This window comes from Ambystoma mexicanum, chromosome 1p (assembly GCF_040938575.1).
Source record: "Ambystoma mexicanum isolate Mex_15411 chromosome 1p, UKY_AmexF1_1, whole genome shotgun sequence".
Lineage (NCBI taxonomy): Eukaryota > Metazoa > Chordata > Amphibia > Caudata > Ambystomatidae > Ambystoma > Ambystoma mexicanum.
Genome location: NC_090921.1, coordinates 1277476565 through 1277487579, shown reverse-complemented (window position 1 = coordinate 1277487579; position 11015 = coordinate 1277476565).

The following is an 11015-nucleotide window of genomic DNA, read 5'->3' as shown; positions in this document are numbered from 1 at the left end:
ATAAGCAATAAACTAGTGCATGTTTGGTTAGCTTTGTGAATGGATGCATGTTTGCTTCATGGCTAACAGAGCTATGTCATGATGTCCCTAATGACGTCCTTGATACCTGGCTTTATTGTCAGTCAACCTGGTCCATTGATGAGACCTCTGTCTCCTCGAAACCATCAACTGGATATGGTTTAAATGGCTGTCTGAAAGAAAATCTCTTCTCATATCTGTGGTACATTGTGGCAGTTGGTGGCTGGCAAAAGAGTGAGTTACACCCTTAAGTGTTCATTCTGCGAGATGACAGTCGGATAGGGGTTGTAAGGTCCATTCCTGGGACCCTCTCTTCAATCCCCCCTCTGTTTGACTTGTCAACCCCACCTCAAGCCTTATTCTGCTTCAGCTTTGGGAGCCAGATCTTTGTCACTCCCCCTAGGTGTCCATAGTATCTCGCATGATCATCCAAACTCCATGTCACTTAACTGCAGTCTCCTCTAGAGTTGCACCAAACCCATTTTCCTCAATAGTCTATGGTGTCATAGGGATACTCGAAAAATACTCCATCCCAAAAAAGAGGACAGTCTGTTATCTGGACCCTCAACGTGTCTCGAGCCTTTATTATCTTTTCCTCGTCTGCTTACGACAGCCAACCATCATCTTTTCCTGCAGCGTTTGTTTCTGCCTCCATTTTGGTATGCATCTCTGATAACCTGGTCACCACCTCTGTGTGGGTTCCATTGTCTTCATCTTTTGCTGGAACGAATGCACAGCAAGAAAACCCGATTTTGGTGCAAACGCCTCGCTCCATGGCTGTTAGTTGATCCTAAAATGTCTATTATGTAGCAACATTAACCTCACTGCTCTGAGCTCTTCCTTGATTGCTTTGAACCACTTGACGGTCGAATTTATTGTCTGCATCAGCTCCCACCTTGTAATCTGGAGCCATTTTGCATTGGTGCTGGCCTGAACTGTTGGAACGATGGATGCAAAGGATATCTCTGTCCTACCGAACAGCCTATGCTCTGCTGGTATTGCATCCAGGGACTTGTCCATTTTTGATCATGCATAGTTTCCCCTCTTTAGTCTGGTCAACTCTACAGACCTCTTCTTTCTGTTGCTAGATTTCATTTGGGGAATCCCTCTACTGTGATGTCCTTCTAGAGTACTACTAGCTCTGGTGTGTTTAGATGCACCAGTGAGCACGTCCCTCCCCAGTTAGGTGGTAGTTTCACGTATGCTTTTGATCAGCAGGCCCATTAGTGGTCCATTAATACTGCTGTTCCGACCTTCATGCCTGGAACTTTTACTATCTGCTTACATTCCTTATTTTCTCCAACCTTTACTTGACCATCATTCTGGAAGAATAATTCTGCTCCTTTGATTGATACTATGGGCATTGTCTAGCCATGTTAGTAGCTTCACACTTGCTTCCTATTCTTTCAGACATTTGTCATTTTCCTCTTGTACTGCTCGGACTGGAACTGTTAACAGCACATGTGCCTTGCTCCCCACCACTCCTTTTTCCATCTGTCAGTTGTATATACGTGTCCATACACCAGCATCTGTGCTCTTTTCCAGCATCCTGATTCTCCTCCTATTTCTACTGGTCCCCTTTTGGGACAAGGTAACTCCTTTTGTGTCACTACCCTTGTTTCCTCCATTTGTGGACCTTCAGTTATGTATTCTATGGCCTGAACTTTTTTCTAGTAATCATCCATAATTTCATGAGTCTTTATATAATTATCTTCATATGGAAACATCTTTCTGGACATCCATCTTAGGGTAGCTCTTTTCCCTTGAAATCTTCCTCTTGTGGTGCACAACAATAAATGCATAAGGCATTGTGCTCTTGGTGCTGGGGTTTCAGTTGTCACAAACATTCTGGATGCACTCATGGCACCGGAGATGAGAGAGCAGACATAACAGCTCTCTCCAGTAGTTTGTTTACTTACTTTGGTCATGTGTCGGTACCACATGTTATTAGATACTTGGGGCAAATCAGTTAGATATGAATCATACTGACTTAAATCTAAGTCTGCACTGTGCTACTTCTCTTTACTGGTTTGGCAGTGCTTATTGCCTGACCTGATATGGCAGCCATGCCTGCCTGAATTGGGGTTATGTTACAAGGGGTCACAGCTCATGCATCTACAAAAAATAATCTTCGTACAAAGATGAGGGTAAAGAAATAGAGACAACAGAAGGCACACAATACCACAATTGCATTTCGAATAATGTTACTCATCACTTACTTCTCTTCGGTATCTTGTGTTGCTTCGATTGTGATGAAAAACCCATCTGAAATGCCACAAAAATGAGTGATTATGTTGTTAATATATGTTAAATCAAGCTCTATGGGTGTAGTGTTGAGCAACTGTGATGAAGAACAGTCTCTTCCACAGAATACAGATTTTGGTGTCACTGAGCACTTCTATGACAGATGGTTTTCTGCGATTAAGTTGTGGATAAGTCTGGACCAAATAAAGCAAAAAGGCTTGAAAGTATAGACCCGGAGGTGCCCTTCGCTCTGATTCAGACTGTATTATGAATTGCACAAAGTAGTCCTGGAGTGTCAGAGGCCTCTGGGAAATCATGGAACACAGAAAATCAGTCCCTACTTTCATGACAAATTGCTATTTGTAAGGAAAAGATAGTTGTATGGAAAGTCCTTGCACTAATTCTCTCGCTCTAGAGCGTGTGAGTCTTGGCTGCAACTCTTCTTCTTGTCTTTGTCTTGGCCTGGTATTTGGTTCTTACCCTTGCCTCAAATCGCCCTCTTCTTCTTCGCGGCTGGGAGAGGTCTCTTCCCGACAGGGTTTCACATCTCTGATGTAATTCGAGGCCCTTTTCCCTCGTATTTTCACTGCTCGATTGTTTGCTTCCTCCACAGTATAGGGGCCACTAAACCTAGGCTTGTACTAAGTATTTGTAAAGTCCATAAGCAGTACTGAGTCCCCTGGGTAAAGAAGTGGTGGTGCTAAGCGTTTTTTGTTTGCATCTGTGATGTTGTCCTCCTCGTTCTTCGTTGACCTCTCCCGCCGTGCCTGCAGTTGGCGAGAAATAAAAGATGCACTAGCCATCAAAGAAACCCCATATTCATACATCTCATTGCCGAAAACATTGGAAACAGAATTTGCATCAGTTAAAGCCCTAGTGGGAGGAGCCAGAGGGAGTTGCATGCGCTGTCCGGTTAGCACCTCGTGTGGAGTTAAATGGCGGTCAGACCCAGGCTTGTTGCGCAATGCGAACAGGACTAAGGGCAGGCAATGGAGCCAACCCTTATTTAGAGTGGCTTTTATTGTACATATTTTTTCTTTCAATAGGCCGTTTAGGCATTCACACACTCCATTTGCTTGTGGGTGATAACCACAAGAAAACGTATGCTGTATCCCCAGTAAAGTTGTGATGTGGTGGAATACTTTGTTAGCAAAGTGAGGACTATTAATATCCAGAATTGGTAAATAGGTGCACTGCAGTGTAATGAATGGTCGATTGAATGTAGTCTTATGAACGTAAGAGGGTGCGGGGGAGAAGGTGGCAGCTCTGGCACTAGGCTGTGAAATTACAATAAAGAAGAAACCAGTATCCAAAGGCTGTGGAATACTTGCGTCCCCTGCACACCATATGTGTTTGTATAACAAACAGTAATTGGAGGATATTTGTCTCAACAAGGGTAAAGATAAGTTTAATCATATACTTTTATGCAAAAGTTTGTTATTGAAGATCGTAATAATCAGGTTTGTACATATATGCACAGATTATATCAACAAAAACAATTAATCAGTTAATACATGTATTTTCATAAAAATATGTTTTTGCTCTATGTGCTTCAGGACAACCGTCCCTCCCTCAGGAGCATAAGTTCTTACTCTTATTCCTTCATCAACCTTCACAGTGATCTACGGTTTCATATAGAGAATGCAGACTATAGTCCATTAAAATTAAGAATATTTTTTAGAACATATGTGCTATGTTAATCACATGCTATGTCTATCATGGTTCGCCATTGATCATTCACCTGGTGTAAATTGTTTTTATTGATATAATTGTGCTGCATATCTGTATAAACCTGATTATTATGATTATCTTCAATAACAAACTTATGTATAAAATGATATGATTGAACTTATCTTTACTCTTTTTGAGACAAATATCTTCTAATTACTGTTTCTTATACAAACACATCTGGGGTGCAGGGGACGCGAGTGTTCCACAGTCTGTCGACACTGGTTTCTTCTTTAAAGTGAGGACCATTGTCAGACCTCAGGACCTCACACACCGCCCAGCGTGGGAAAACCTCCCTAACCAGGAACTTTGCAACTCTAAGAGCATCAGGGTGTGAACAGGGACCGGCCTCAATCCATCCGGAAAATGGACACACAACCATGATTATATAGCAGTAGCCCTGACATACTTGGATCATATCTTTGTAATCGACATGGAGATGTTGGAAAGGACCCAGTGGACGTGGTATGGCTCCTTCCATTATCCATAAGGTATGCCCTGCAGTAAAACATTTACAGGTGATACAATTCTCTACAAAGGCGGTCACATGTTCTGCTAATTTGGGACAAATCACTCTTCCCCCAATGTGAGCAGCAAGCACATCCTTCCCCATGTGGGTAGGATGTTGGCTGTGTGAATGCAGTCTGTAATACTGATAGTGGGATCACCAGCTTGCCTGTACTCTCCTGTCGCCATAGAGCATCTGACAAAACTATAGAGCATCCCCTCCTCACCCATAATTCCTCACCCATAATTTATTTTCTTCCCTTGGTGCACTTTGTAAGGAAGGCATGGTATCAAACAGTAAGACAGACACAAGTGATCACAGTTCAATGGTGTTTATTGAACTTCAACTGGGTTTGAAAAATGCGTTTCTAATCCTAAATCTAAAGATGGGATCAAGCTACGACCACCAAATAATAATAATGCAGTCCTAGTGGTGTCTTGTCAAAATAAAAGGGCCTAAACTAATAAACCTATTGCCAATCCTTACTTTTAAATACAAATATTGTGGGAAACAATGTTCATGCAAAAGAAATGTGTTCAATAAATGATATGTCAGGATATTCAAGCCATTGGCTTCCCTTCCCCATGTTTTCAGCACGGGACAAGGCTGTACACTCGAGCTTAGCACAGTCTCTGACTTCTCTAGCACGAGGGTGCCAAAGTCTCTTTGCCATTCAAAATCTCTTTTTCAGAGAGCATGATGCAATACGACAATCATCAAAGTTCCTTTCTTCTTAGGATTTCAAACCTATTAATTATCGGGTGACTTTCTGTTCACCTCAGGTCCCCCTCTGCCGTGCTCAGACCCACTTTACCACAATAAACCTTGTCAGGTGATTTTCGCTTCACCCCAGGTCCCCCTTGGCTGGGCTCAGACCCACTTTAATACAAAGCTTTCCATTGATCTCACTTGGCAGGGCTAGGAACAATGTTATCACCTTTGCCGCAAACATTCTTTACTGTGTCAACATCGAAGACTTTCGATTGTATGTGTGATTTTGCTTGACCCTTTGCAGGACCACTTTGATTCACAATTATCTACAACTCTTTCACTTTTCAACTGGATACCTTACAGAGAACATTGATTGAGCACAGATGTGGTGCCGGACCACTCTGTCAAAGCGGACAAGGGTGGAGCACTTGTACTGATGAACAAATCTGACTACCTTGAAGAGATACTGAGACAATTGTCGGATTCAGAAACCTACAGAGAAATCCCATGTGACCCTACCGAACAGGTTCACACATTAATCCAACAGGTATTAGACGAAGCATTGGACCGAAATGTGATTTGAACAAAAACACGCAGATACCTTCAGAATCAATATCCGATTACCCCGGTACTATACATCCTACCCAAAATATATAAAAAGCTGGACAAACCACCAGAGAGGCCAATAATACCGGCCACCAACAGCATTCTGGAACCACTGGCAAGGTATCTTGATAAGGTGTTGCAACCACTCATACAGACTACAGAAACCTACATACGGGACACTATGCATTTTTTGAATAGATTGAAAGACATCAGGTTCATGGAAGGAAGAGATACTCTCTTCACAATGGATGTGACGTCCCTCTACACTAATATTGTGCACGAAGCTGGGATAGAAGCAGTTGAATGGCTTCTGTTATGATCTCCTAACTTTCAAGGTGATAGACTCTTTATCCTCACTTTTCTTAAACTGATACTAATGAACAATTTCTTCAAGTTCAATGACCAATACTATCTTCAGTTATCCGGAACAAGTATGGGTGCAGCTATGGCACCAACTTATGCTAATGCATTTATGTATTATCTTGAACATGAGAATGTCCTCACTTCACCCAGATGGTCACAACATCTTTTACTATTTGTCTGTTACATCGATGACATCTTCGGCATTTGGTCAGGTCCGGATGATGAACTTCATGCTTTCTTTGAGATGATGAACAGCATGCATCCGCGCATTGAATTCACTACATGCACAAGCAAAGGAAGCATTCACTTCCTGGATGTTGAAATCTACCACAAAAACAACTCCTTGGAAACCAGAATTTTCACAAAGATCACCGATCGGAACAGCCTTTTAATGGCCACCAGTTTTCACCCAAAACGTACCATCGAGAGTGTATTATTAAGTCAATTCCTTCGGTACAGAAGAAATATCTCTGAAATGGATGAATATCAACAACAATCTGATACACTAAAAACAAAATTCAGGAAGAGAGGTTATGGTCCAGCCCTCCTCTCAGACATAGCATCTAAAGTAGGGGCAATGGAGAGAGACACACTCCTCACACCTAAACCGTCTACACAAGGAGAGAAGCTAGTATATGTGACAACTCACTCCGTACAAAGCCACAAAATCAAAGGGATTATCAAAAAGAATTGGCCCATGCTACGGAGGGACCCTACTTTAAAACCTTTATTCGTGTAGCCACCAATGTTTGCATACCACAGTAGCAAATCACTACAGAGTTCTCTGATTAACACAGAGATATGTAAACCTGAACCCAAAGGAGTGACATTTAAAGGCACACAACCTTGTCGCAACTGCCAGCATTGCAGCAATGTTATTGCTGGCAATTCCATTACACATCCCCACTCTGTTCAACCAATCATGCTAAAACACTCCTCTACATGCAATTCTAAAAATGTAATTTATGCATTGAAATGTCCGTGTGGTTTTTACTATGTTGGTATGACCACAAGGAAAGCAAAGTATCCTTGGACAGAACATAAATCCAACATAAGGACGAGAAACTCCAAATCACCAGTGGCCATGCACTTTCTTGAAGCTCGGCACACAATAGCACAATTGAAATGTGTTATTCTTGAAAAAGTGACATTGGGAAGCAGGGGTGGTGACCTAAATAGGAAACTACTGCAACGTAAGGTGCTCTGGATAGACCTCCTAGACTGTATCTACCCCAGAGGAATGAATAGCGAATCCGATCTCATGTGTTTTGTGTACATTTCTTGTCAATTGAATGTGTGGATGAGTGTTATTTCCAATGTACTCCTTAACTCCCTATGATCTTTGTTGCACTGATACATAGTGTGTTGTATATACTATATAATATGTTCCACGTATGATTTAATTATCAGAGGCGGCTTACTGTTGCTCACATGGCACATGATGTGCAATTGGTAACACCATCACCTTAGGGTACTGTTAATTTTGAGTGAAATTACAGTCACCCTCAATTATGTATAGCGGCACTGCTTTCATGATGACAACACATGTAGGGAGATGGTATCACCCAGTAGATTAAGTTAACATCAGCAAGGTGCTGAATTCCACTTTCCAAGTGGGCACATGACTTAAACACTTAAGCTCCGGACCCTTGCCTCTGCTCCTGACACACACAGTATTTGTCCCAAATTTCACTGACAAACACAGTGGTACGGCATCACAGCCGCCGCATGGTGTTTACACTCCGCACCTCTACAGGAAGTGGGCACTCCACCGAAAAACTCTTTATCGGATGTTTGCCTTTTGTCCTGTAGCCCCCTATTTGCACTCGACATTGTCCCGAATATTCCTACACGATGGTAGGCAAAGTTTGACAGTTTCTGTAGCAGGACAATCCTGTACTCACGAAGCCTGGGATGTTACCTTGGTAACTTGCCCACCCCAAGATGGCCACCGTGGTACAACATGCGCATGCGTGCGTTGCCCTTGGCTACCCTCTTAAACACTTTGGCGCTCACTCAGTCCACAGCATCCAGAGAACCCGCACGAGCATAGCAGGACACTAAATTCACCTACCCACTAGTGTGGGACCTTTGTTGTGAGCCGTTAGCCAAATTAGGTTAGAGTTTTGCTTCGTTTTACTGACCGAACTTTACTCGGGTCATACATTGTTAGTAACAGACAGAGATTTATGTCAGTAGGATCCACTGACATGCTGAATGCAACTTTTTTTCAGCATTACACTGATATCCTATTTAGTGACACGTATATACCTCTGTTTCAGGTTTTCCACGGACAGACCATGATCGCTTTACCACAACAGCAGCCGCACTCTGCTGCTGCCTGTGACGTTATCGGGATCCCATAGCCAGCCCTGTATTCAGGCATCAAGTCTGACTCTACGCACCAGCAGGGGCCATCTGCCCTCTGAGGTAATGGACACCACTTTATGCTCTTACACACATGGTTACAATTTATATGAGCCAACTTGTCATGAATCGGTTGCACACTAAAATACTTTTTTAATTTACATTACTTATAGGTTAAAACCTTAAGATACACTACTGGCACAGGAATTGAACACTAGCCAACTACAAATAATAGGCATCTAGCACTGAAGAAGGACCCAGTGTCCAAAACGCATCGGCAACCCCATCACACCTCAAAGTGCCAATTGGATTGGAACCAATATTATGATATGTTTGTGGGTTGAAGCATCTGTGTGAAGTTATCAACACAATGTTTAAACTAAACTATGTACCATATGAATTTGTTTTGATTTTGTAACAATAATGTTATGCACAGAAATCAATTGAAACAGTACTTGTGAAGGGTTTAATTGAGATTGATTTTCTTCCATTATGTTTAATTTCTTTATTCACTAAAATTTGCACCTGTGCACTACAGTGGCGTCCATTTTTGTTGTGACAAAATTTTGATACCCACTGTGGTACACGAAAAAAAGAAGTTTTAAAACGATTGACTGAAATATTCATTGATTTCTCTTAAACATTTTTGAAATTAGAGCAGTGATGAACTCTCAGAAAACAACTCTCTATATTACACATTAGGTTAGGAGGTCATATTCCCCCTAATCATTTTGTTGAAATCTACCTGGGGTCGTCTTCATCCCCATAGGAGTGCATCATTGGGTCTCCTGTTAGCGTCTAACAGGGTATGTTTGTCTTAGTTTCTAGTTCACAGTCTTAGGTGGCCCTGAGACTGATTGACCCTCTTGCACCTGAAATAATATTTACTCAAGACACTTTACTAACATCCTCAGAATACCATTGGCGGATCACTTAATCACCATTAACTACATTGTGCCCCCCTACCCCTTCCTTCAATTCACTCTGTCAAAGGTATCATATCTTCATTTCGAAGTTCAATCGCTCATCAGCAGTTCAACTTTACTTGCATCTTTTATCACACATATTTCAAACAATGTTCGTTCCAACACTCGCCATGCAATGTTGCCACTTGCAACCTTGTCTTAAACACAGAGTGGTCTTGTATCGGTCTCCCCAACTCACCGGCTGTGTTGAGTTCACTGACACTGCTTTGTTCTCTGAGCCAATGACAGTACCACAGCGGTTGAGAATTCCCCCTGCCTTGATTATTGACGCAGGAGGGCACCGGGTATCTCTGACACACAATGCAGGATTCTTCAGCCTGTTTTCCTGGTCTTATACTTTCCAATCTCGATGGCTCATGAAAGCAACGGTTCCTTGTCGAAAAGGTCAAGGGAACCTCCCTCCTTGCAATTCCCTTCTGTTTCGCCGCCTTTCTCCTCTTGTTAAACTGCCATCTTGGAACTGCTGCTTCCTCGTGTGCTTTGCCTCACTCAGAGCATGCTCGCATGCTCAGCCTTTTATCCATGTGGTAGAAGCTTGTTGGAAGTCTGGTATGTGTGATGGTCAGTAATTGCCTGACCTTGCCTGACCATTGTATTGGGACACGTCAGGTATGTGGCTCGGGTGTTAGTCCGATTTCTCTCATAGCGGGCTGTCTGTGAGAAAGTGTTCATGTTGTAAAGGGGCGGGGGTTGGAGTGCCTAAATATCCTACTTGGTAGGATGGGCTAAAGGTATTATAAGGAAGGGATACCGCGTCTCACCGTTCAGTGTCCCACTCCACAAAGACCCTGCACCCAGGTGATCCTCCCGCACTGGTCCACCCACAGGAACTGGATGCAAAAGTGATGGCCATGTCCTGGCCACCTCGATGACAGATCCCCAGGGACTAGTGGGTGAGACACCTTCTGGTTTCTCACAACATCCCTGTAACTCCATTATTTGTGTCACTGGCAATGCGCTATATCCTTCCTGTAACACCAGCATGTGCACAGGAATATGTGTGAGGGATGGAGTATCAAAGTCTAAAATATCAGCAAAATATGCTGCGTGCTTCGCTTCCGCTTCTCCTGCTTTGTTTCCTCTGGAGACTGGGTCCTCCGGGTATTAGTATACTTGATTGAAAAACATTTGACCTTTTCGATTTGACAGAATTTCTTTGAACATTTTTTTGGTCAAATTAAATTAAATAAATATACGGGGAGGGTTAGGAGATAGGTTAAGGTGGGAGATGTGGGGAGGGGGCCTTGTGGGTGTTTCTCCCTGCATTTTTGACCAAAAAAACAATGCATCCAAATTAGGTCAACTTGGAAAAGATCAAATATTTTCGACCAAGTAGACCTAAACCATCCACCCCACTCCTGTGGGCTTGGCACTTCATGAACGCTTTGTCTGATGGCAGTTGAAGTGCACATATGAGTCTGCCCAATAGGGGCGTGTGCCGCACTGGCATGCCATCAGCACGTCGGTAACCCCCCTTCAGCCAT